This window comes from Chenopodium quinoa, unplaced genomic scaffold (genome assembly GCF_001683475.1).
Source record: "Chenopodium quinoa cultivar QQ74 unplaced genomic scaffold, ASM168347v1, whole genome shotgun sequence".
NCBI lineage: Eukaryota > Viridiplantae > Streptophyta > Magnoliopsida > Caryophyllales > Amaranthaceae > Chenopodium > Chenopodium quinoa.
In genome coordinates this window covers 3,957,088-3,984,889 of record NW_018745413.1, presented here as the reverse complement: position 1 = coordinate 3,984,889, position 27,802 = coordinate 3,957,088, and the positions used below count along the sequence as shown (strand labels likewise).

Sequence of the window (27,802 nt, the reverse complement as noted above, 5' to 3'; positions counted from 1 at the left end):
TAAAAATTTTATCTAAAATTTAACTATTTTAAATTATTTTGACTCGAGAAATCTTAGATCCAAATCTGACTTTAAGTCAATTCAAGAATAATTTAAACTCGACTTAACATGATAATTTACAATCCAAACTTGATCTAGAATCGACTCATAATCTACCTGAAACCAATAAGGTCTACTAATTCGCAAACTATTGGCCGCGTCCACCCGCACCCAACCGTTCACTATTTTGTCTTCTCTTTCTCTATCCTTCTTCTCTTCCCTTCTCTTTCTCTCTCCTCAGCTCCTCATTATTTCTAGATCTAAATTAAAATCTAAAATTTACATCAATTGCATAAAAAAATTATAATTAATCCAAAGGGGTATTGTTTCGAATTTGCTATTGAATCAAATTTATGATTTGTGATTTCGCACCACCATTGCTACGAGGAAAGAATTGCGGTCCCTAGTGGTGTAGTAGGAGGTGGCGGCGACGAATCCTTGGTGGTGGTTTGATGGTGGTGTAAGGAGGGTGTTCCCATCACAGGGGATCCTTCTCCTTAAATGCCCATGGCCCTTTAAAAGCCTAGGACTTTACACTTGTTAGGGTGTATTAGGATTTGAATTCCTGGCTGTTTGGGGAACTTGAATTAGAATTGATTCCATCATCACGTTTTTTTGTAAGAAACAAGTAGGAGTCACCAATGAGTTTTAGGAAAACTCATAAACCTCGTTCATGTCTTCCTCCCAAGTAGAGTTCATGGGATAATTAGCACGAATCATAAGTTTACCCATGCCCAAATTGGTCTACATAATTCAGAAATGAGTTCGGGAGCGAGGGTAAGATAACGTTCCCTTTAGAGGGGAATCGTTATCCTAGCCCTAGTGCGGCCTCTACTAGCTCTTCCTTTTTCACAATTTCATCACCAGACAATATATGCAACGCGATACCTAAAACTAAGTTAGTCGATTTTATTTACACGCATCAATCACGTAGGAATTACATTGCAAAGTCGTTATTCTTTATTTAATCAATATTCGTGAATAGAACCAAAAATAAACAAGATTTGCCTTGGCTTAAGTGATCAATCACCAATTAATTATTCAATTCTATTCTTATTTAACGCAAGATAATATGTGGAATTGATTAATTAAAAATCCGTTTAAAGTGATCAAATAACACCAATTAATTGATTAAAGTTGTTTTAAGCAATAAAATAAATATGATTGATCTAAGTGCTCGGGATTTTACCACGCACTTCTCTTTACTAGATCTTCGTTTAGGATACTTATGGGCTCCTTGTTCGGGAACCTCCACCATAGTAATAGGTATGAGGGGGGTGAGTGTTTAGGACATGAGGTTTGGTAGCACACAAGTTCACAAAGTTTCTGCCAGAGTTTTAGGTTAATTTCTGTCTGTTTGAGCCTCGTGTTAAGCCTCTATTTATAGGGAATGGGTGAGTTTAGGGTTTTGTACATTCTGCCGCAACAGGTGTCGCGCGAATCTGGATGAGTTGCGCGCGACATCCCAGGGCAAGTGATTTGGTTGCGCTGCTATGGGTCCATTCGAGAATGTAATCATGGCACCAATCAAATGATATTAGATCATTCGAGAATGTAACCCATAGAATAAAACCAGTGCTAGATATGCAACAGGCATTAACAGTGCCAGCAAATAATATGGATGAGATATTGACAATCTGGACTAAAGAATGAAGACAGTTTCTACATCAAACTTCTTGGGATCAATATCTACACCAATGGCTCTCTCTCTAGATTCTCTCTCTAGAGTGTTTTCTCTTTAGTTTTCACTAGAGAAGCTTATTTTCTTCTTGACTTTCCAATTGATTTTCTCTCAATCTCCTAATTTTCTCCCCTTTTCTTTTGCTTTCCATTTCCATCTTCCCTCATGTCATCGAATTTTAGTTATGCTAATCTCAATAGACTTGGAGTAGGCATCCCCAAAATGCCTTTTGACTCACTTGAGGACGTTGATAAATATAATCTAGCTGTTGTAGCTAAAGTCCTAGATGTTAGGGAGTTTAGTGAAATCCAACTGCAATCATGAGTGGATGTTTGTTGGAAAACAAACAGAGCAATCATAGTGGAAAAAGCTACTCACTCAAAGGACTTGTTCTTCTTTTTCTGTACTTCATGGGAAGACATAGAAAATCTAATCTCCCTTGGCTCTGCTTCATACATGGGTGCTCTCATTAACTTCAAAGAATGGGTAATGGGGTTGAATGTGCTCAACATGGACTTCTCTGAAGACCCAATTTGGATCAAGGTGGATGGCATTCCTACAGAAGAATGTCAACCTCAAGTTGCTAGAAGAATCTTGGAACGAATTGGTAGAGTAATCAGATTTGACCAAGCATCTCTAGATGATAGACCTCACTCCATTATGCGAGCTAAAGTTGTAATCCCGTGTTACAAACCTCTGATCCCTGGTTTCTTTAATGAAATCAGTTCAGACTTCATCTGCTGTCATTGTTTTGGAAAAATTGGACATAGGCAACCTCTATGTCGTGTGCCAATCAATTTTGCTCACAGAGAAGTCAATTACAGAATTAGAAGCATATGTGGTCCAAATCATGATCTACTCCCAGCTCGCCCCCAGACACCTTTGTACTCCAAGAAAATCATGGGTTTAAATGACATAGAGAGGCATAGGACCACCAGGGTGAACCTAAGGATCTACCCTCACCCATCACCAGCTTCTTCATCATCTGAACACACCCCTCCAAATCGTTCTCCGGAGCATAGGGAAACAGATAATCAGAACTTGCACTTTGACTCTTCAAGCAATCAGTCATCCTCATCCTCTTCGAGCAACCATTCTAGTCCTCAAGATCCAGGACCTAGCAACCGAGTACAAAAGAGACAAACTTCTGCCATGATTGTCTCCTCAAGCTCTGATACTTCAAGAGATGATGCTTCCAAGCACTTGAAGAAGAGACTCAAATTACCCCCTCAAGCTTGTCACATTGTCTGCATCCAATCATGTAGGGGATTAAGCCCCTTACCACCCCTTATTATCCCAGAGCTGCAATATATGGGAGATAGATTGAGTAAGTGGAAGGAAAGGATATCATCTCCACCTCTGGTGAAAGGGCATAAGCGTAAATATGCAACCACATGGTGCAAACGATCAACATCTGGTACTGGATCGGAGTCTGAAGCTGAGTATCAACGGAAATTGCAACGGCCAAACCCATCTTCACCATCGAAAGAGGAGAGTCCTGTTTGGTGTTCTCAGACAAACGATATTCCCCTCCCAGAAGCTGGTGCTGTAATATATAATAACGGGAAACGGAGGTGTACTCTTGGTAGTCAAAGTTCCAACTCCCTGCTACCAGGTAATCAATCTACCTACAGTAGCAATTTCCTTCAATTAATTTCTATTTTCTCCTCCTTTCCCCCTGTTGACTTGGGCTGCTTGAGCTCCGTTGACTGTCCCAACTTAGAGGACCTCCCATCTCCACGTAAGCTATCTCGAGACTCAACATTCTGGAACATCACTCAGTCTTGCCACCCTGTCTCCTTAGATAGTATTACACTTATGGGAGATACTTCTAATTTGCTTCTCTCTGCTTCATTCAATGAGTATTTGCCTACACTCCCAACCAACTGCATTTATGATATCTCCTCTCTCAAACTTTCAGTTCCTTTTCTTTATTCTCTGTTTAATTATGCTTACCCCTCCCCCATTTATTCGGTCAAAAGCCCCACCATCTCTTTATTTCATTCTCTCCTTCCTTATCAAGACCAACCACCAACTGTCATGTCCTTTTCCAAGCTGCACACTACTAATATGGTAAATTGAAGAAGACTTCCAAGTTTCCCTAGTCCCCACAGACAGAGTGTACACAAAAAAATCCCCTTCTCGATCCTTTTCGACCAAAAAGTGTATTAGTTGACCCTTTAATTAGGGAAATTGAATTTTCCTTCCCCTTAGTCATGGTAAACCCGGAAGAGCTTGAAACCTACCGTGCCTCTCAAGTTAACTCCTCTCCTTCCTACATTTCCTTAAACACTCTTCTAGCAAAAGCCAAAGCGTATTGCAAAGCCACTTGTAACACCAGCTCTCCCCTGAATCCGGCCCATGACTGGCCGAAGCTAAAAGGACCAGCTCACCGCTCCTCTTCTAGCTCTTCGAAATTCTCTCTAATCAATATGAATCTTCCAAGCCCACCAAACTCATCTGCTTCGGTTGAGTCGTTTAACACTGCTCCTTCATCAATCTCCTCTGACTCCCTTTAAGATGCTCTGAAACTAGAAAAAATTGGAGATTCATTCGAGTAAAGGTTCTTCGGACTTTGAGCAATAATTCTACAGCCATGAGCAGAGGAAATTGTTGTTTAAAAGGAGAAAAGGAAGGAGATTCTCGGAAGAGGGACCGAGAAAGAAAAAGTGGGGATCGAAAGTGGTGAAAGATCTGGAGGAAGGGGTTGAGTTTTCTCCTAGAGTTGAACGCCCTACTGGAAAGAGAAGTGCTAAAGAGAGAGGCTTGGGTGAGGGTAGTGGCAGTAGCAAGAGATTTAAGTTTGGACTAAGTGGAGAAGATGATCTGTGGGAGAAATTCCAAGATGCTGAGAATGGTGCTAAACTTCTAGTAAGAATTCAAGTCTTGAAAATCTTAGTTAAAGAGGATACAGTGAGCTCGGATGATGAAGTCACTAGTAAGCCTAACCTGATGATTGTTGATGATGGCGCGGCTGGCCCACAGCCTCCGGAGGAAAAATGAGTGTTTTAAGTTGGAATTGTAGGGGAATGTGTGACAAGAATTCCCCAATTTTCCCTATGATCTCGTTCTTAGAGGCTAGGTTTAATGTTGACTTTATTTTTATTAGTGAATCTAAATGTAATGTGTTCTCGTTAACCCCATTTTTAGTAAGAAAGGCTTTAGAGGGTTTACGGGAGTAGATGCTATTAACAACAAAGGAGGGTTGTTCCTTTATTGGTCGGATAGGGTCAGTGTGACCGTAGTAGCTACTCTTCCTAACATTATCCTTTGTAATATATTATTAGTAGGTGATGTTTCTTATTACTTGGCTTGTGTGTATGGTTTCCCTTATTCGTCCCAACGAGAAGAAGTATGGAAAACCCTGTCTGATCTTATGCTTCATTACAAAGGGAGTTGGATTTTAATTGGTGATTTTAACCAACTTGAGTCCTTGGAACAAAAGTTAGGGGGTAATTCGAATATTCCAGGAGTGCTAAAGTTCAATTTTTGGCTCTTGGAAAATAGATTAACAAGCATTCACTCGATGGGACTTAAGTATACGTGGTGCAATAATAGAGTGCAAGATCCAATCTACGAGCAACTAGATAGGGCTTACGCTAATAATGATTGGAAGTTCCTTTTCCCAAATGCCAAATTATGGAATCTTCCAATAATGTTCTCTGACCACTCACCAGTAGTACTTGATCTAAGTTCAAACACAAATAAAAAAAGGTGCCCTTATAAAATGGAAGCGTGGTGTCTAAAACTTAAGGAAGTTCATGATTTGGTTGCTTCAACTTGGGTTACACAGGTTCAAGTCTCTTCTCTTTTTAAAGCCCAAGGAAAGACCAAGATGTTCTTAAAGGATCTAAAAAACTGGTGTTTGACCAAAAGGAAGCTTCACTTACTTCAGGATTGGAAGTGCATCAAAGATGATCTAGAGGAATTGCAATCAGAAAACAAAATTATGGAGTGTGCAACCTTTGGTGAGGAGATTTCTCAAAGAAGAGAAAGCAACATTGCAATGGTGGTATTGGAGACAGAGAGCCAAATCAAGATGGGATGCATTTGGAGATCAATCAACTGCCTTCTTTTATAAGAGTGTAAAGGAAAGATCCTTGAAGGCTGAAATTTGTGTGTTACAAGATGAAAATGGAGTATGGGTTTCGAATCCAACCGAAATCAAGGCCTAGTTCCAGAGCTATTTCTTTAAACTCTTTGAAGGTGTTCAATTGGATGAGGCCCAGGCCCAAACAATAGAGGATCTCTCAAATAATTGGATTTCTGGCCTTCCCGTACTCATGCAAGCCTAAAAAGATTGGCTTGTTAAGCCTTTCTCTAAAGCTGAAATCAAAGCTGTTGTTCTTGCTCCGCACCCTCTAAAAACTCCTGGTCCGGATGGAACACCACCCATGTTTTATCAAGAAAATTGGGAAGTGGTAAAGGAGGACATTTTCAAGGGTGTTCAGCATTTTTTCTCTACAGGTCACCTATTAAAGGAAGCTAATAGGACCTACATCACTTTAATCCCCAAGATCAATCAGCCAAAGAAGGTGGATAAATTTAGGCCCATTAGCTTATGCAATTCCTTGTATAAGGTGATTTCAAAATGCATGGTAAATCGACTAAAGTCAATCCTTCCAGAGCTAATTGGAGATTTCCAGAATGCCTTCATCTTGGGACGATTAATGAGTGACAACTGCTTTATTGCCCATGAGATTTTGAGTAAAATCAAAGCAAAATCAAATCCAGGAAGAAAGGTAGTAGATTCGAGGGCATTTTAAAAATTGATCTAAGCAAGGCTTATGATAGGGTTCGATGGGACTTCATAGACAAGATTCTCCATCATATGCAATTCCTGCCTAGTTGGAGATCGTGGATTATGCAATAATGCGTGTCCACGGTTACTTATGCCATCCTAATTAATGGTGAACTAACACCCTTTTTCTCTCCTAAGGTGGGCCTAAGACAAGGAGATCCACTATCTCCTTATCTTTTTATTTTGGTGATGGAAGTTCTTTCAAGAAAGCTTCACTCCCTTCAGGATAGAAATGAGTTGTAAGGAATCAAACTGGCGTATAATGCTCCATCAATTAATCATATTTTCTTCACAAATGACGCCCTTCTTTGCTTTTAGGCAACCCCATTCTCTTGCAGGCTCGTAAAGCAGGTAATCAATGATTTTTGTCTAATTTCTAGGGAGGTAGTCAATTCGAACAAATCCTCAATTATCTTCAGCCCAAATACCCCTCCTAGATTTGTTAGAATCTTGAGAAAACCTCTCGGAGTAAGGAGTAGCAAAGAGTTAGGCACATATCTAGGATGCCCAATGGATGTCGATGGTCGCTCCTCTATAAAACTTGCTAGCATTCTAAGCAAGATTAAACAAAAAATCTCCTCATGGAAGTTCTCTTTTATTTCCCAAACAGGAAAGCTCTTACTCATCAATGGCATTCTTGTTGCAATGGCACAACACATCCTTTCAATTTTTTGGTGTCCTGAACTATTAATAGATAAAATCAATTCAACTATTAATAGGTTTTGGTGGAGTTCGAATGATCACCAGAGGAAAATTTATTAGAGGAAAAAAGATGTGCTCTACTCACATAAAACTGAAGGAGGTCTTGGAATAAAAGAGGTGAGAGCAATTAACAACAATCTTCTCATGAAGAATAGCTGGAGATTTTACAAGAATCCTCACATGCTAGCAAGCAAGATCTTTAAGGCTAGATATGGATCCAATCCTATCTCTCTAGGACTATCAAATAAGCAGATTCAAAGAGGCTCTTGGGCAGCCAAGAGCATGATCAAAGCTGTGAGATCTTTTACAGGAGCAATTGGGAAAAGAATTGGGAATGGTCAATCCACCTCTATCACACAAGACATCTGGGTTGGGAAAGAAACAATTTCTCCTTTGAATAATACCAATCTTCAGCAAGGAGCGAAGGTGGCAGATCTGATGACTAGCTCGAGACAATGGAACTCAAGCATCATATGGAGGAACTTTGATGCAGCAACAACTAGAAATATCATGGTAATTCACATCCCAGAACAGGATCAGCAAGATGAATACTTTTGGCTACATGATAGAAAGGGAGAGTTCACATTTAAATCGGGCTAATGGTTCCATATTAGAAATAGAAATGCTCAGTTTTGGAAGCCAAAAGCGCCACTCTTTTGGAAAGAATTCTGGAAACTTGACTTGTTGCCTCAATGGAAGTGGTTCATTTGGAGATTATCTCACAACATCCTCCCAACAAGTGATAATCTGCAGAAAAGAGGAATCCCAATTCAAAATGTCTGCCCATTATGCGATTCAGAAAGAGAAGATGCAAATCATATCTTTCGATTTTGTGACTTTACCAAGAGAATTTGGGCATCCTCTTCTCTTGGCATTATCTCCGCTAACCCTTGTTTCCTGTCTTGCAGGGAATGGGTAACTAATTTCATTAGTTATCTAACTCACAGGGACGGTCAAGATGATCCTCTCAGCATACCCAGATTCATCTCAATCCCATGGGCAATCTGGGGACATAGAAATGACATCCTGTTTAATGGCGTGAGTGTCAACCCAAAAGCTATTTTGGAGGCGGCACAGGTACACGTCAATAGATGGAAAACTGCTTCTACTCTCAAGACCTTGATCAGTTCTCTCCGAACTTCAAGGAATTTCCGCCATAGGCTACCTTTGATATGGACATCAGGAAGAGTCTCAAGTGGACCAAAACTTATCATCTGCGTGGATGCAGCCTGGAAAAATTTTAAGAGAAAGGAGAACAACTTTTGGCAAGCTAACTCACAGAGCTGTAATCTATCGGGAGCTAAGAGGGTTTTTGCATCATCACCAAGCCAAACAGAGGGACTGGCTATCCTAACAACAATCAAAGAATCCCCACAACACTATACATATCTTATCATTAAAACAGTTGCATTGGTGGTTGTGGAAAGTCTCAAGCACTCACCCAACTCAGTGGAAGAGCTCAAAAATGCGATACAGGACATCAAACTAGCAGCTCAAGAAGAGAATTTGTAATGTGCATCAAAGTATCTAGGAATTGTGTTTCCAAAGCCCATGCTCTTGCTACACATTGCAGGAAGAATGGGTAGCTTGTTTGTTATCCATTATAACCATTGTCTAAAAAAAATAAATAAATAAAAATAAAAAATAAAAAAAATATATCTACACCAATGATTCGTGCAGATTGTCATGGTTACATTCTCCAATGATCTAATATCATTTGATTGATGCCATTGCGTTGTCCATTTTCAATCATCAACCCTTAAAATGTTTCACCTTGTTCCCTTATGAAGAGTAACCACATGTGCCTATTGCATGTGTGAGATTGCTGACGTGGCAAGGGTGTGGCAAAGTTCTTGAACCTCGATTGTATCACTAAGCATGCATTGTTTGGAATCTTGACCATTGGCTTTTCTTTCTTTTGCAATATTTAACTTTTTACTTTTTACTTTCCTGTACCTCCGTAGTGTCTCTTCCATACGCCCCTTTTTTTTCTGTTCTTCCATGTTCACTTTCTCTACAACCATCAACAAGGCAAATGTAGCTTTCTCACCTCCATCAAATGCAACTTATAAACTAAGCTATTCAATTTAGCTGTGACCACCGATCAAGGCAATTCACAGGTTTTCGGTGTCGGAAACTTGCACGCTTTCTCTATCTCAGTTTAATTTCGCCGGCCTGCCATCCACGGCCAAATAGCCACTACAGAGATCGAGGAATGGAAGGACAAATAGCCGTTGAACGAGGAGATAGAAAACGGATCTAGAACACAGGTGAAGGTGAAATGATCGGTCAAAGATATTTGTTTTTGATACCAGTCAATTGCTAAATTTTACTAAGGGTTCGATTGATTGAGTGTTAGATGTTTATTTTGCCAATATGTGCTAAATTTGTTGATTTATTTTGATAGAACTGGTCTTCTAAATGGCGCCACATTCAAGATCAGAGCGGCTGGATCGGTCTTAGTTTCTGGTGGGGTCACATTGTGAGATTCTTGAAGAAGGGCTGAGATGCTCAGAAGGTCGGTTCTGGTTCTCCTGTCTACTTTTCTGCTGTCCTTGAGTATCTCGCTACTGAGGTACCATTTCCTCACTCCTCTCTTAATTTTTCTGGATTTTTATTGAGTAAATATGTAGATTTTTGGTGATTTTTCGGGATTAATGTATGAGTATAATTTGGGTTAATTAGAGAAATACCCAAAGTTCATTTTTTTTTGGTGTTAGAAGTCTGAAAGGGCACAATTTTCATATGATTATTGCTAATTTCTCAATGGAAATCTGGTTCTAACAAGTGTTTCTTGTTAATTTTGTTATTCATATTTAAATTGAAAGGTTTGTACGAAGTATATAATTTGCAATTGTCGTTTTGGGATTAAGCGTGTAAATTGGGGAACTATTCATGAAATTCTAGGGTTGATTCAGTATGGGTTCTATTAGCAAATACAATACAATCCGGTTTCAACCTTTTTTTTTTCAAATTCAGTTTCTAATTTGTGTTTCTCAATTTTGTTGTTCTTCTATTTGTTTTTTAAAAAAACCATATAATCAATGTTTAATATCTTCATAATTTTTTGAAAATTTTAGAAGCCTACTTACACTTGCAATGTTGATGCTTATTTCGCAGCTGACTCCATTTGTAGCGAGGAGGCCTTTTGCAGATGTTGATGACTATGATAATTGGTGTGTGGCATCTTCATATCCTTTTTTTTTTCATAAAAACTAAATCAGTTTGGCTTTGTAGAATTGTGCAGCCATCTCAAGTCCTTACACATTTAGTTTTTTTTTTCTTCTTCTTCTTTTGGGACAGTACACATTTAGACTATTTAGTTATTTGGGTTTAAAATGTATAATCAATTTCATTTTTTTTTAACTCTCATTTTAAGATTTTTTTTTTGTCTTTTTGAGTGGTTTTGTTTAATTTGATGTTAATTTTAGCTGTATGTTTGCTAATTTTGCTAGAAGTCTGGTTCAATCAAAGTGTTTTGTGATGATTTCTTTGTGCTTATATAAGTAACATTAAGTAACATTGTCTTTTTTTCACGCAAAAAATATTATAGCGAACCAAGAAATTGAGAGGATGACTGATTAAGTTTTTCATTATTCTATCCCTAAAGTATTGCCCACTTTGATATGTTTGACTTGATTAACAATTGTGCTGATGCTTATCCCAAAATCAAGGTGGGATGCAGGAAAAAATTATTCATCAAGTTATGTAGAAAGAACATGGCCTGAAATCCCACAATAGCAATGATTCATGGAATCTCACTAATGATGTTATAATTCAAGTTTTGAAACAAAATTGTCAGCTATCCCTAATATTGTTAGTGAGAATCATCTATTCTTCTTAGCTTTGGCATTATGTCTTGCTTCCCGGGTCATAAACTTATCAGAAGTTTTGTAACAATGCTGTGAAAAAGTAAATATGTTTTTGTTCTTGACTTCTTATGAATACTATATTTACTTCAGCAAGAATGAGCTATTATATACCATGCTAATGAATTCTTTTCATTAGTGGTTTGCTTATTAGTCGCTGTGTTTGAAGACATTTTCCCTTTATTGACTTGGATATATCATATCATTGACTTATTGGCTGCTGTCTCAGGTTCATTTGGGAGTGAATAGTGGTGCCCAAAAGTTTGCAATTGAAGGTCAAGCATTCAACGAAGCAACATTTTGCTATCCTGATGAGCTCGGGTGACAACTAACCACAGGTTGATAAGTTTTTTTTTCCTTCTCCTCTTTCCTCACCACTCTTCTCATTATAAGCTATGTAGCTTTGTTTATATTCAAGATATTAATCGTGATCCTTTCTTCTTTTCAGTCCTGACGATGTAGAAATATCTAATACGAGACAGGTAATTACCTAAATTTAATATTTTAATATGGTTTGTCACGTTATTATTTTTGTCTTTCTAATGTGGTAATGGTTTTGACATATGTTCTTCCTCGTGGTTCATGATTATAAAAAAAAGGTTGTTTTAAGGATTAGATGGAAAAAGATGGGCTAACTTTTTTTTCATCCTAGGCATTTTGATTTCATATTGCTATGTGATATCTTAATATCTTGTTTATCAGATTTATTATCAATAATCACTGTTGCAATGTGAAAAATGAAAATATTTTGAAGTATTGATCTATTTCTTAGTAGAACTTGACCTTGCCTTGTGATCACCCCTTTAAAACCCGGAGGACTGCAGAAGGGGAACATGGTATGTGTGTACTTGAAAACCTTGGGTTTGGGTTATATAAACAGGGTTCCTAACGATCTCTTAAATTTAGGCCCTTTTTTCACATTTTAGAAATAATGGCCTTTGTGCCCTTGTGTATAGATGGCCAATCCATGCATTGCGCATCATGGATCAGCCCTCTGGGCTGAGCAACATTGGATATTCTTTTTGATCAGTTTAATGGGCTTTTCTTGAATTTGTGTTATTCTTAATGTATTGTATTACGTAGTAGTTTTTTACTTTTAGGGTTTTAAGATTAATTAGTTTTAGATGTTTCATTTGGGATTACTATAGTATTTGTGTTAGTTTATTCTTGTTTGATATGGGTTTTGTACGATTTTTGGTGCTGAATGGTGTTTTCTGCTATTTTATTCATGATTTTTGCTCTAGGGTATTATCCAGATTTTGTTCGCCAACCTATTGTTGGCCACACTAGACAAAATCCTTTACCTTGTATACTTAGTTAGCAATAGCAATCCATTATAATAATAATACAACCAATTTATGAAACTCTTGATTCTCCTTTGTCTTTGTTGTGAGATTAAATTTTCTCTTTCAGATTACAATTTATGGACTTTGCTTCATTCTTTTTGGAAATGCAATTGGATTTTGTGCAGAACCCATTAGAGATATTCCCTTATTAGTTTGGTTTTAACTTTTTTTTGAGGGCTTGATGTATTGTTTGATATGACAGTGAAGGTCAAAGTATTGGAGTTTTTGAATAGGAAAGGGAAAGGAGTAGAGGCTCATGTGGGGAAGCTTGAGTTTGGGGACCTTCAAAAGTTGCTTGTCGTTCGCACTCTTAAGCTCAAGAAGCTTGAAATTCCATGTAAACATGTAAGTATTTCTCTTGATACCTTTGTTGCTGGGAGATTGTGCAATGTTAATTACATTTGATACATTGTTTGTTGATTTTGTGCTTGGTTATGAATTTATCTCTCAACTTCGTTACTGGTTCATTGTCTTGATTTCTTCAATTATATATAGGTAGCAATGGTATTCATAATTTCAAATTTGTAATACTGCTGTCTTTTTATAATGTTTTTGATGGTAGATTTCATGAAAGATTCTGTTAAAACTGATAATTTAAAAACATTTAGATTATGTTTTAGGAACAAGTTAATAAGATGAAGATGATCTCTAAGTGGTTGAGTTTCTGTATGTAGCTCTAACTTGAAGCCATTTAGAGCTCCCATTGCGTACCGTGCTGTTATGAGATATTTGATTGCATACATTGCCACAATGAAGCAACGGTGATATTTGGCTTTTTACCTTGGTTTACAAGGGCGTCGTCCGGGAATTTGTAATTCTTCTTTCTCTTTTCTTAATTTTTGATATTGTTCTTAATTTGTCATTTGATTTGTTGCAATTTGATTTTGTTTGTGAAACTTTGGTATAGGGTTTTGGGATCTTACAAAATTGGGTCAAAATCTAGGAGTTGAAACTATATGATGCAGATAGTATACAAAAAGGTACTTGCAACTTTGTTCATGTGAGAGGAGGAAAAGGTACTTGTCCAGTTTATTGGTGCTAGGATAGCATACTGATGTTAGTAAATTGTGCTCTCCTGTGTTCAGGAGTCTCTCCCATTGAAGGCACGGGGGCTACTATGCCCGATGACAAAGATGATCCCATAGACAATGATGGTAACTTGTTTGATAGAGGTTTGGACGGCCTAGACACCATGGGATTTGGAGCCTCATCCCATCACTAATGGAGCGTGTGAGGCAAGAGCTGAAGCATGAGCTAAAACAAGTAAGTAATATTGGTGCATTACTGCATTTAGATTAAGTTTTGGAATGTGATGGATAACTTGGTTTATTGCTTGGACATTATGCATAGAGGAAACATTGCATGTAATTCTTTTATTTCATGTTTTATTTAACCATCTGTTAAAGTGTTAGTTAGGATTTCCTTGTACTTTTTGTAGCCTTTTATTGTAAATTGCATAATGAGTACCTGGTAGTTTTGGTTTAGTGGTCAAGAGGTGTGATAAATGCCTCATCACCTAAATTGGATTAATTGCTAGATCAGTCTATTTGTTATGGTTAGGATTGGTATGTTAACACGTGTGAATGAAAGGAGTTGCTTGGCAGTTGATATGAGTGGTTGGTTTTCCATGGTGTTGAGCTTGAAGTAAGTGCAATAAGAAATGGGTAGTGGAGATCATTCTTTTTTGATGAACTACAGTTGTAACAAAAGAAAAAACAACGTGGAAGATTGATAGCTTTCTTGAGTAACATACAATGTATTAGATTTTCATTGGAAACTAAGCTAGCTAATGTAGTGCAATTTTTATTTAATATTGATTTTTAGGGGACAAAATGAGGTATTATAAGTTGAAAATTTCTCTTTTGGAGGAAAATAATTACTCAACTATGTTATTATTGGAGTTGGAACACTTAGAAGTAAAATGGTTGCTTTTTACTGAAACAATGCATGCTGAAATTATAGAAATTCCTGGTTGAGCTAATTAGTCTTCTTACATGATAGGAGTTAAGGAGTCTAACATAGGACTATTTTCCCCCAAATGGGAGCTAAAATTGGATAAAGTTATGTGATTCTCTTCTCTCCTGTATAAAGGTCTTTAAATTTCCTAATAGCTAGCTGTGGTGATTAATGTCTTTACCAATAAGATTTTTCTAAGAGTGTGTACTGGGTTATTGATATTATTGCATATTATCTTGAAAACTATGTCAAGTAAAGATAATCAATATGAGATGCATAAATTTATGTGGCTTTGGCTTGACAAATCTGTCTGGAACATGTCTAATTGTTCTCTATGGTGGTATAGAAAAAAAGGGGTTTGTGGATATATGATGTGTGGTTTATATTTGATGATGCATTTATACTTTTTTTTCTTCTTTTTTAATGCTTTGGGGGGAAGTTTCCAAAACATACATGTTCATCACTATCACAGGTATCCCATCGAGCTACAAGATGGGCAACCGTATTACTTGCTCTACGTACATGATCTCTCTGTAATTCTAAAGATATTTCTTCACCTTTTTGGTTTTGGTTTAGGCATATATTATTATATTTTAAGTAGCAAGTATGGTATTGAGCTTATTATTTGACATAATATCTTATTTTATTCGTATTCTAGGAAATTGCTCATACAGATTTGCCACCAACTCATTCCATTAGATTAGGTCTTGAGAACCTTAATTGTATTTCAAGTAATTTAGCTTAGCTTTTGTATGCCTGTTTATGTAATCAATTTTATTCCTAGGTGTTGCTATACATTGGTTATATACTGATGCCTTCAATTTGACAATTTCCATGTGGTAGAGTATCTAATAGTTCACTAAATTAATATATATTGATAGGCATTTGAAGAAGCCACATACTATGGGTGAAGAAATTTACAAGGACTGCTCTCTTATCATGCAACTATTAAGGGACAACCTCACTCTCTGAACATCAGACCAAGAAGGAGAATGAGAGATTTTTTTGACGCAATGAATGAGAGACAGATGGGAGAGAGGCAATGCATTTTTTTATTTTTTATTTTTTATTTTCTTTGGAAATAGCTTAATTTAAATATCACATCAGTTTCCTTTCAAACACATTACACTTTTAAAATACTACTATTACTTTGATTTCCATTCATATTTTACAATCTACCTTGTAATAAACAAGGCATTTTTTTAATTGTTTTTATGTTTCTTATCATATTGTCAAAAATATTGAAAGCTTGGAAAGTGAATTCGTTATTGGCCAAATAGACACTTTTAAGAATTGCCACCTAATTTGGAATGAACGAAAATATTCACACAAGCACATTCAAAATATATTTCTAAAATCTAAACTTAAAAACATCTCTAAAAGTATTTTGCAATAGACAATAATTAAACCTATTAACATATATACTTCTAATTTAAATCTAAGTTAAACAACTAAGCAAATAAATTCAGTATATTTCACTACATCGGGACACACTCTTGTGTGTGACCCAAGCTATTACAAGGTGTACACCAACCTCAAACGTAACTAAATCATCATATTTTTCATAAAGGTTCTATCAAATTGCTTCGCGCGCCACGACCGCGTGGAGCACCCCTAGTATTCCTAAGTTTTCTTCTGTACAAATTTTGGACGTGTCACTTGTCCCATTATAACCTCAGTTTCATTTATGCCCTTCAAGAAAGCAATTACTTTGTTTCTACTTGGAGTTGTATGCTTCTGCTGGAGGGGAGATCCAAAACTACTAGATCTATTTATGGATTTGTGCTTTGTTATTTTCAAGCATATATAGTGCAATTTGTGAGTTGGGGTTTTGTGGTTAATGCCCAGACTACTAATAATAGATAATTCTCGAGAATCTGATATTGTGCTTCATTGTTTATATTTGAAATACTTTCTATACTTTAGCTTTGTTGTATTTAATGTAGTACTAACTACTAAGAAACAATCTAAAGCTGTGTGTGTGAATTTTATGCTCAACTCATCAATTTTTCGTCTCTTGATTATTTTTTGCTCCCTTCAGAAATTGTTGCATGTTGCTTTTAGTTCAGAGCTTAGCTTTCAAGTTTGATGTGTAGGGATGTGATTGGTGTCAAGGCTAAAATAGGGAGTGATGACTCACTGGAAAAACTTGGAAGAGATCTTACACTATGGTTGCCAGAGGGATATGGGCTCACATATGTATAACATAGATTATCAGTCGGAACACTTAGAAGTAAATTGGTTGTTAAACTTGCTATTTAGTATTGACTGAAACGTTGCATGCTGAAATTCTAGATATTTGCAACCTTTTGGGTGTTATGTATTATTTCTCTTTCTTGGATATCAATTATGTTTACATGATAAAAACTGAACAAAGAATGGGTGAATTGAATTAAGAGGAATTAATGGTGGATTATACTCCATCAAAACCAGTTTCGATGGTGGAGAGAAAGCTCGGTAAGCAGCTTTTACTCATGTCCAATACATGAGCTGAGATTAAGCAACAAAATTAGTGTAGGTGATGAGCTAAGAGTAATTAGGTTCGTGCATATAGCTTTTGGTCTTGCTTTGATTATGTTGTTGGGATGACTTGAAATTTGGGAGTTGGGACAAAAGAGAAATTTTGATGTAATGTCCTTGTACTGGTGTAATACTTGAAGTGGGTGGCAAAATCAACGTTTAGGAGAATTGGGTGGCAAAATCAACGTTTAGGAAAGTGCTTTGTGTTACCATGTTGTAAATTAGGGAGTATATTACATATTACTTAATTGAATATATTGCTTTTGTTAATTTGCGGCGAATACATATTCATGCCCCAGATTAACCTGATGGCATGAATTGTAAATAAGTGGGAAAACCTTGGCCATTAGTTGAAGAATTTTGAACACCTCACCTTCAACTTTTATTTGCTCCGTTTTGCACCGTTTAGCAAACATTTGGATGCCAAGTTTGTTGCCGTTAGTTGCCCATCTAACGCTTGTTAACTATGGTTAGCTACTGTAGAAGAAGAGCAAAAGACAATAGACGACCTAAGCATTCAAGAGGAGCCTCTATAGCAATTCAAGAGGAGCCTCTATAGCGAATACCGTCTATAGCGAGCAAAAAAGTAAGTATAATAAGTTGATTTATCTTGTAAGAATTACTCAATTTGAATTGTAGGTGGATCTGTTGATAAATAGATGAGCTAAGCAATTTAAGAGGAGAATGTGAAATGGTATTGCCTCTATAGAGAATACCAAGCCCTAAAGTAAGTTCATCATCGCATCTCCTTTCTTGATATTATGATGGTTTGATGTATAATAAGTTGATTTATCTTGTAAGTTGATTAGAATTACTCAATTTGAATTGTAGGTAGATATGTTTTACGTGTGTTCAACTATGGATACGATTGTAGATGAAGCGATGATAGAGGAAGATGTTGTTACTTCTGTAGGTGGAATTCGTTTGGGTGATGATAATAACCCCAGTTTCATATGTTCTGAATCAATGACTTGTGTCAGTGCAGAGCCTGACAATAACATGGTTGATTCCGTCGTTGGTGAGTCCTTGTTGTGAACCCCTGATCATGCTATGAGAGGAATTCCAAGTAGTAACACTGTTGTATAGTCATCTCCGATCCAAACAATTGAAACTATTGTGTCTAACAACCGGGTTAATGTGGTTACCGTTGTAGAACCACCGAGGGTGGGTATGGTTTTTAGAAGCTGGCAGGATATTGAGATATATTATAAACAGTACGCCGAGCAAAAGGGATTTGGGGTTACTCGCACTCAAGGAAATTTTTCAAAGAAAACCAAGGAGCGTAGGGGGTCAAGATGGCGGTGTGAATGCTGGGGTGCTCCTAACATGAGGGCGCTAAGGGAGGCTAAGAAGAGGGCTAAGGCGATGGAAGTGTTCGGGTGTGGTGGTAAGGTGAATGGGGTTATAGGACAAGATGAGCTAAAGCACGGGAAGAGGACCTCCAAAAAGTGTCAATGTGGTGCTACGGTATATGCTGGTGTCAACGAGGAAGGTGAATGGGTTATAAAAGAAGTGAACAATGAACATAACAATCATAATCCTACCCCATCCAAATCTAAGCTGGTGAACGAGTATAGAATGAAGAGTCACGTCTGGTGTTCGGAAGCAATTAGAAAACTTATACGAACAGGGTGTTTTCGTAACTCAAATTCACGGTGGTTTATCCCGCCAGCATGTGGTGTTACCTAGTGTGAAGAACCTTGAACATGAGGTGTATAAGGCGAGGAAGCTTAAAATGGAGGGTGGTGACGCTGCAGCAATGATGCGTTACTTTGAAGATATGCAAGCCGATAATTCAAACTTCTATCACGCTCACCGTTTGGATGCGGAAGGTCGCCTAAAGGACGTCGTCTGGGTCGATGCAAGCAGTCGGGCAGCATATGAAGAGTTTGGGGATGTTGTGTGCTTTGATGCCACTTATCTAACAAATCGCTATGAACTTCCATTTGCAAACTTTGTTGGGGTGAACCATCACGGTCAGTCGATTCTACTCGGTTAGGCTCTTGTTTCTCGTGAAGATTGCGAGACATATTCTTGGGTATTCCGCCAGTGGGTAGAATGTATGAGGAACAAAGCTCCGATGGCCATACTTACAGACCAAGCTGCAGCGACGAGGAAGCCGTTAGCTGAAATTTAGGCCAAACTCCCGCCATCGATGGTGTATATGGCACATTATGAAGAAGATCCCGGAAAATCTTGGAACATTCACCCTGTAAGTTATTGGTCGTCGTTGTTTCATTCTTCTACAGGATTAAAAAACAAACTAAATTTTCGCAAGTATGTAAAAATACAGCTATACGTACGCTATCTTACTATTTATCATTTACTGTATTTGCACAATACGTGACAGGTACCATGAATTTAAGAGGCCGTTGAAAGTTGTTGTATACCAGAGCGTTACCGTTGAAGAGTTTGAGAAAAGTTGGCTGGAACTTAATAAGCTCTACAAGTTGGAAGAGAATGAATGGCTTAATGAACTTTTTCAGGAGAGGCATATGTGGGTACCTGCATTCATGAAAGAGTATTTCTGGCAGGAATGAAAACAACCCAAAGGGTTGAGAGCATAAATAGCTTTTTTGACAAATTTGTCAACCGCAAAACAAGACTGCATGAGTTTCCACTAAAGTATACTATGGAAATGGGGAAAAGGGTCAAAGATGAGAGTGCAGCTGATGCCAGATGTATGAAGTACGTTCGCCGCCTAATAAGCGGTTTCAAGGTTGAGAAAATATTTTAAAGGTTGTACACTGATCGTAAATTCCAAGAGGTTCAGAAGGAGTTGGCTAGGATGATGTATTGTCATGGTATGAGTGAAAGGGTTGTTCATGATCATACCAAAGAGTATGTACTCGAAGATAGGGTGTGGATTGTTCCCGAAGGGCTAAGCGAAGAGGTTATTATCGATAGAAGACGTTGGTACCGCGTCAGGTTTAACACAGCGACGAAAGAGGTGTCGTGTGAATGTCGTAAGTTTGAAACCCATGGCATATTATGGAAGCACTCTATAAAAATTATGGACCAAAATGGGGTATCTGAGATACCACAAAAATATATTTTAGATCGGTGGAGGAAAGACATAGTTAGGAAGCATACAAGGGTGAAGGTTGCTTATCATGACCCGACAAAAACCCAGAGGTGAGAAGGTATAATAAAATTATGACTGCTTTTGAGCCACTGTGTGACGAAGCATCTGTCGTTGATGAAAATACCGTGGACATGGTACTTGCATCTCTGTTCAAGCTAAGTGAGGTCGTGAAGGTACACCGTAAGAAGTACAACAAAACACATGATTGTGTTCCTCTCCCAAGTGTCGAATACCCCGTATCTGAAATAGGATCTATGAGTCACACTGTAGCTCCAAGGTCGGTGTCTAAACCACACAATGGTAGCCAGCCGGATGTGGACGTTACCCAAGAAGGGGGCGAAGGTGGGAATGGTAGCAGTGGTGAATGCCTTGACTGGGATGATGTGATCCCACAGCAGCCGTCTCAGCCGGTGCTTGATCCCACAACACGTAAAAGAAAGTGGGGAAGACCAAAGTGTTCCAGAAACAAACCCCCGTTTGAAACAATAAGGGGGTCGGATGTGGACGTTACCCAAGAAGGGGGCGAAGGTGGGAATGGTAACACTGGTGAATGCCTTGACTGGGATGATGTGATCCCATAACAGTCGTCTCAGTCGGTGCTTGAAGTTGATCCCACAGCACGTAAAAGACAGCGTGGAAGACCAAAGGGTTCCAGAAACAAATCCCCATCTGAAGCAATAAGGGGGTCGGATGTGGACGTTACCCAAGAAGGGGGCGAATGGGAATGGTAACACTGGTCAATGCCTTGACTGGGATGATGTGATCCCACAGCAGCCGTCTCAGCCGGTGCTTGAAGTTGATCCCACAGCACGTAAAAGACAATGTGGAAGACCAAAGGGTTCCAGAAACAAACCCCCATCTGAAACAATAAGGGGGCCAGATGTGGACGTTACCCAAGAAGGGGGCGAAGATGGGAATGGTAGCAGTGGTGAATGCCTTGACTGGGATGATGTGATCCCACCGCAGCCGTCTCAGCCGGTGCTTGATCCCATAGCACGTAAAAGGAAGCGTGGAAGACCAAAGGATACCAGAAACAAACCCCTGTCTGAAACAGGTTATAAGGCACCAAATACAAGAAGAAGTAGAAGGAAGCAGGTAATTCAACTTCTTCCCATATGTTTTCTATTTGTCAATTTCGTTTTTTGGATATTAACGAATACATTTGTTTTGTTTCCATGTCCAATTCCATTCTAGAACCATGCCACAGTGATACTGGTGCGTAGATAACTGATCTTTCAACGTATATGCATGTATGTATGTAGGTTTATAAGCAGATCTTATTGTTGACATTGAATATTTTTTTGGGTTGTTATAGCAGACCAAAGGTGGATATCGAGTCATGGATGACAGCGACAATGGATCTTTTGAATTTTGAGCTCCACGACTAACCTTGTTCATCTGTGGACAATGTGGGTATAGGTGAATTTGCTTTCGAGTAATAGTCAGAGTAATGTACTGCTTTTGTGTTTTGGGGATCAGATGGAGCTCTTAGTGTTTTGGTTAGTAAGATGTCTTTTATAAACCGCTTATAGCGTTGTTGGCTGCAAGAATGGTTCTCTTAGTACTTTCAGCCTTTTTTTAGATGTTGTACGTCTTTTGTAAACCCGCTTTCAGCGTTGCTGGCTGCATGGATAGTTCTCTTAGTACTTCAGCGTTTTTTAGATGTTGTATGTCTTGTGTAAACCCCATTTCAGCGTTGTTGGCTACAAGCATATTTCTCTTATTACTTCAGCGTTTTTTAGATGGATAGTTCTCTTAGTACTTCATCGTTTTTAAGATGGATAGTTCTCTTAGTACTTTCAGCATTTTTTTAGATGTTGTACGCCTTGTGTGAACCCGCTTTCAGCGTTGCACTTTCATTTGGTTCTCGAACATTCACCATTGTATGACACAATCGTTACTGATTTTATGTGTCAGTCCAACTAGGTAGCTCATTGTCATGTCCAACAAGGTAGCCCAAGTGTTGTCATCTAAATACCGATGTGGTCCAAATATAGTTGTCCTCAATTCGCCTTTATTCACAAAACAGTTGTGGTCATCCAATAGTAATTTCACATTAACACCAAAGTTTACATAAAAGGTTAAATTTTTTCACTCTTTAGGAAAACTCTTCATGGTTTAACTTATACTAAATCCTCTTTGGACTCCTCTTCTAGTGCCAAAACAATACTCCATGTGCTCACTTTTACTTCAACTTCTCAGTCTAAACCCCCCTATACACTGTAACAAACTAACAATTGCCTTCATTGCTCAAGTGTAACATAAACCTCAGCATTGCAATCCATACAGACTCAACCCTCTGACTCCAAATGTTGACAGATTATCCATTCCTCTCTAGATTCAACCCTTGGACTCCTAATGTACCAAAAAAAATCACTCTTCCATTGCTCCAATTTAGCATTAACCCTATATTGGGTCTCGCTAACCAAAAACAAGATAATTCTTTGTTTCTCCAGTTAGACAGCACATGTCCAAACATTAACTCTTACTCCCGAAGTCCCGATATAGAACAAAATCAATATAATTATGAAACATGCTCATTATTATTCAGTACACAGTTGTAGGGAATATTTTCAAGCCTTTAAAATCCCACTAGCTTGAATCCCACTGTGATCATACACTAAAGTACGGTGGCGTCCAAAAGGGAAGAAGGTAGAGCAAAAGAGTCGCCAACAAGTTTTTAAGGAACTTGTAAACCGTTCACGAGGTGAAGGTTACACCCCTTAACGATCCAAGAGATCGTCAACTCCATAAGGTCATGAACCAAATAAGGGTCCGGGGATGATGGTACAAATCCAACCTAAAAGAGATTGAACCTGCCCTAATAATAGGCCTCTACTTTATTCTGCTCGTATTCATGTGCGCTTTCTAATTAACATACAATCAATAGGATTAACCCTAAACCTGTTTATCTATGTTGGTTGAATATTAATGCACATACAAATCTATTATTGGCGATCACTTGAATTATAATCACAATTAACCTAACAAGATTATTAATTATCTTATTAAGCGTGATTGCAAATACCAATTCCCTTTAACCTGCAATAAAGATGATCAAGCAATAAATAATAATAATATGCATATCAAGCAACATAATGAATAATAATCATCAATCATAATCATAAATATTAGAAAGAACATAGGAAGCATCATATTCTTAATCATGCTTAATATTAAAAACACCCTAGACATGATACTAGGAATATCATAATAACAATATAAACATGATGTCTACATCAATAAAATCAATTAAATCAATAAAGTACTTACTTGGATGCCTCGTACCTCTTTCTAATTACAAAATACACACGTTAGTAACTTCAAGGAAAATAATAAACCAAAACAATTAAATTAAATAATTGAAAGAGAGATTTGGGACCAAACCCTCAGAAATTAAAACCTTTCACGTCTAGGGCGAAGGCAACTTCGAATATGGCTAGGTGTATCAAGTTCTTGTGAATGCGGAATTTTGTGTTTGAGAATAAAGTTTTGAAAGAATGAACGAAAGATTAATGATTCATAAACTAATTTGTTGACAATTGAAGATTGTAGATGAATGAACGAAAACGAATTTTATTAAAACTTAAGAATAAAAGAAGTGGTGAATGATAGATGATAATCCGTCCTCTTAAACAGAGTTTTTGATACGATATTTATAGAGAAAATCAGCCAAAAAAGATAATTTATCAAAACAGAGTCTGAAGATCGCAAAAACAACTTGGCGCCAGCCCTGGCTCATTGGCGCCAGGACCAGTGGCTAGCGCCAGGCGCCAATGGCTGGCGTCTGGCGCCAATCCTGGTTCCAGGCGCCAAGGCCTGGGGTTGGACGCCAAACCGACTTTTAACACGTTTTCGAAAATCTGATAATTTTACCGTACTGGAAGATAAAATAATATAATTTCAGTTGAAAATGCTATTTGATCTAATTAAAACTCTAAAGAATCCTAATTGAATTAAGAATGATAAAAACCTTCTAGAATGTTCTAGAAGACCAAAACCATTCCTAATTACATTAGGAATGATAAATCATATTAGGCCCTCCCCTAGATCATTGGGCCGTACTTAAAACTCAAACCGGGCCCAGTTTAGTAAATTGGCCATAAATTCCTCAATACTCATCAGAATTGGGCTTATAATATATCGTTGCAAAGGTCTTTGCAAACCCCATTCAACTACACCACTATTGGACCCATATCATGGACCAACCAAACTGGATTGGTTGTTTTCCTTAAAATAAAGTTTTCAAAAACAGAGAGAAGAGAAAAGAAAAGAAATAAAACTTTCCGCAACACTAGACATTTCCACACTTTCGTTTCATTCGATTATGATTCAACATGAAAGGCACTCATCACCGGGTTTTGTTTTGGGGAGACACAAATGGGTGTCTACAGAAGCTCCCACTTTGACTGAGTTTAGAGAAACGCAAGTTTCGGAAAACGAAAGTCAAAGTATCGACAGGGACGGAGAATGATTCAGAACGTTCTGCGATCCTAAATCAATCTTGTAACGCCGATACCTGCAAAACTAGCATTAATTAAACAGATAGAAGAGTTAAGAAACGCGTATCTTGCACCGTCGAGCACACGTCTCTGAAAGTAACCGATTGCTTTGATGACCTCCTGCAAGCTAGAGAATGTCATCCCGCTTGAAAACCGCTACGCCTTGTAACTGCTTCCAAATTAGAAGATTGCTTCGCCTGAAACTATCCTCTCCGCCGTGATAATATTCCACGTCTAAGGGAATACCATTGAAAATTATTTCTCTTGAAATAATTCTCATCCGCATTATGATCACGTTCCATGCCTCAGGAACTATGACCGAAGACAATTTCGCCCGAAATTACCTTCAGTTGTTTGTGACAACTTTCCGCAAGCTAGGGAATGATGTCGAAGACATCTTCTCTTGAAGTCATCCTCATTTGATGCGATAATCTCCCAAAGGAAAATACCGAAGATCCACGCCCGTCGATCTTTAAAAGTTCGCCTGAACTTTGCTTTTTGCTATGCCTGTACGTCGACGCTCTTTGCTCTTGAACCTATATGTCGGTGCCCTTTTTTTCTAATGAACCTGTATGTCGGTGCCTTTTGCTAATGAACCTGTATGTCGGTGCCTTTTGCTAATGAGCCAATGCTTAGGCGCTTTAAGCTTAGTGAGACGATCTTTTCATCAGGTCGATCACTTCATGTAATCAAGCCGATTACCTAATCATGTCAAATTGCTCAGAGGGGCTAACTGGCGTACCAAGGAACCCAAAATATATTGCAGAAGGCTAGCACTACCCCAAAAGATGGCTGGCTGCTTTGGCGTCGCTGAAAATCGATCAGCGCCAAACATGTGGCATTAGCGCCATGCGCTGAAATTGGCGTCTGGCGCCAAGCACAGAATGTGACGCCAATGCCTAGGGACTGGCGCCAGCATGGGAATCACTTTAAATTCCCGTTTTTTAGTTTATTTCGTGCTCTGGTTTGTTGCGAACGCTGCTCGAAAGAAGTCGAAACTTCAATTGATCGTTGCTCATTCGTTTCTCAACCAAATTTTCTCAAATTTGTTGCAAATCCAAGCTCTTTTCATCCATATTCCCGATCTATGTAATTTTCCTTCCAACTCACACCGGTTTTTATGAATTATTGGCATGTTCATTCACGAATTTCATGAAAATTCAAAACTTATAATGCTCAATTTGCTTTGTTTATCAAGTTTTATGCCATGAAATTGCTTGTTTATGTTTGTATATTGCCTTAGGAGTAATTTGAGACTTATTTGACTCAATTTGGCGAAGAAATGAGCAATCCGCCATTGTTGGACCTCCTAAGGTCGTGAAAAACAATGTGGCTCGTTCTTGATGTTTTTGCTAGCAATTCTTGTTCAATTTGTCACAATAATAACTATAGTGTTGCAGGAAATTGTTTGATTGCTTGAAAAATGCTTATCATGCTCAATTCGAATTTGTGCTCTGTTTTAGTACTATGTACTCTGTTTTTGCAAACATAGTATCATGCGACTAGGCAAACCTTTAAATACTATAGAACCTTGATTTATGATGATTCTGCACAATGTAGCATGGCTAGACAACGAGGCTCTGGTTCACGGTCCCGAAACACTAGACGGGAGCATGAGCCCGTGGAGGACGACACTACACCGTCCACTTCGCTTGGTCAGTTCCCAGAGTGGGATGAGCAGACCTTGTTCTTTGCCCCTGACCACCACATTTCTGAGAGGGTGAGACGGGGAACCGAGCTGGGAAGGACGCGACATCACGGCTCTGGCTGCGATGGTCTCGGCGATTTGTATAGGATGCATATCGCCAGAGATCAAGAGACGAGACTCCTATGGGAGTCTTGCGGGTTGGTTGCCCTGTTTGAGACCTCCGAGGCTATGGTCGCCTCCAGCGGGGGTCACCACGTAGTACGCGCTCTGGTGGAGTTCTTTTGGGACACCACCAACACATTTCATTTTCCATGGGGTGAGATGATGGTTACTCCTACAGATTTCAGTCTTATCACAGGACTGGAGTTCTCTTCTGTGCCGCTGCCATTCGACGGCGGTATCGACGTATTCTCTCCAGAGGTCGAGGAACTACTGGGGCCGATTGCTGTTCGGGCCCGAGCTAAGGTCGAGACGACTCAGTTTAGTGCTAGAAGGATTCGCCGCTCGACGCTGGCAGCGGCTCTTGATGACGATGCGACCACCCGAGAGCAGCGGGTGCGCATCTTTGTGCTGATGTTATTGTCAGGGACATTCTCCCCTGATAAGGGTAGTAGGGCATTGCTTTACTATCTCCCTGCTGTTCGCGATCTCCGGCGGATCGGGACTTATGACTGGGCCAGCTTGGCCTATACTGACTTCGTTCGCGCACTGAGGGACTCGTGTCGCCACCGGTCTCTTAGGACGAATGTCGCTTTGTCCGCTTTCTGGAAAGTTGTAGAGGTAAACATTATTCCCTATAAAATTTAGCCCTATACGTTTAGTTAGCATTTACTCAGGCTTTAGCCTTTTGTAGATCTGGTTCTATGAATAATTTCCTTCCATTGCGCCGGCGAGACCATCGCCGAGGGGGTATCCAGTGAGCACCTCTTGGGGCGGCCACCATGTAGACCTGTCTACTGCACGCGTCCGGAGTCGGATCATCTCGGTGCGATTTTTGGTGCTTTTCTTACTCTTTAGCGACGTTTTATACATGTTCTTACCCGATTGGTATTTTTATAGGGATCTGAGGTAGTATACCGGCCATGGGGTGGTTGGACAGTCCCTGGATTAGTTGCACAGTACTCTGCTGAGCGCCGTTATTTTCTGGGGACCTACGGAGCAGTTGTGTATTTAGGAGAGAGAGTTGCTAGACAGCACTCTTCCGATGTCTTTGTCGTTCCTGTTCCTCCACCACGCCACATGTTCGACGAGAGAGAGTTGTCGAGCATGGCTGAGGAGCCTGGTTCTCTTTGGCGGTCCCATGTGATCCTTGGGCGGAGTTATGCTGAGGAGCTACTTCCTTTGTTAGCTCCAGCCCCTGTGCCGGCCGAGGATGTGAGGGTAAGATTGTTGGCTTTTGGTTTTTCACTGAGTAGCCCCCAAGTAACACCTTACTGATTTCTTTCTGTTTTATCAGGATGGTCCCACTGAGTTTGTGCCACCCCGTATGTCCATCCACTACCAGGGGATGTACTGGCCGATCGAGGTGATGATTTCTCCAGCACCTGAGGGCGAGCGCTTCGTGGAGCGGTCGATTCCTCGTCACCAGACCAGGGTAAGTCTAGTTCTAATTCAGAATCTTGTATTCAGTTATCATGCATTTTAACTGACTTA

General features: G+C 38.9%; 1 long non-coding RNA gene across 7 annotated transcripts; it reads left to right on the top strand.

The window, feature by feature from the left end:
* The first annotated feature begins 6,668 nt into the window (after positions 1 to 6,668).
* On the top strand, positions 6,669 to 21,722 carry LOC110713326. 7 transcript variants are annotated; one of them, XR_002509855.1, is made up of 13 exons: positions 6,669 to 9,499; positions 9,631 to 9,798; positions 10,344 to 10,399; positions 11,322 to 11,430; positions 11,541 to 11,574; positions 12,641 to 12,783; positions 13,113 to 13,249; positions 13,346 to 13,418; positions 13,524 to 13,701; positions 17,389 to 17,641; positions 17,746 to 21,094; positions 21,194 to 21,214; positions 21,315 to 21,722. It is a non-coding gene; the product is annotated as an uncharacterized LOC110713326 (long non-coding RNA). The 7 variants fall into 7 exon arrangements; XR_002509856.1 differs by lacking the exon at positions 21,315 to 21,722 and having other exon boundaries at positions 7,492 to 9,499; positions 17,746 to 19,126; positions 19,265 to 21,306; XR_002509858.1 differs by lacking the exons at positions 17,389 to 17,641; positions 17,746 to 21,094; positions 21,194 to 21,214 and having other exon boundaries at positions 8,333 to 9,499.
* Positions 21,723 to 27,802: the final 6,080 nt, after the last annotated feature.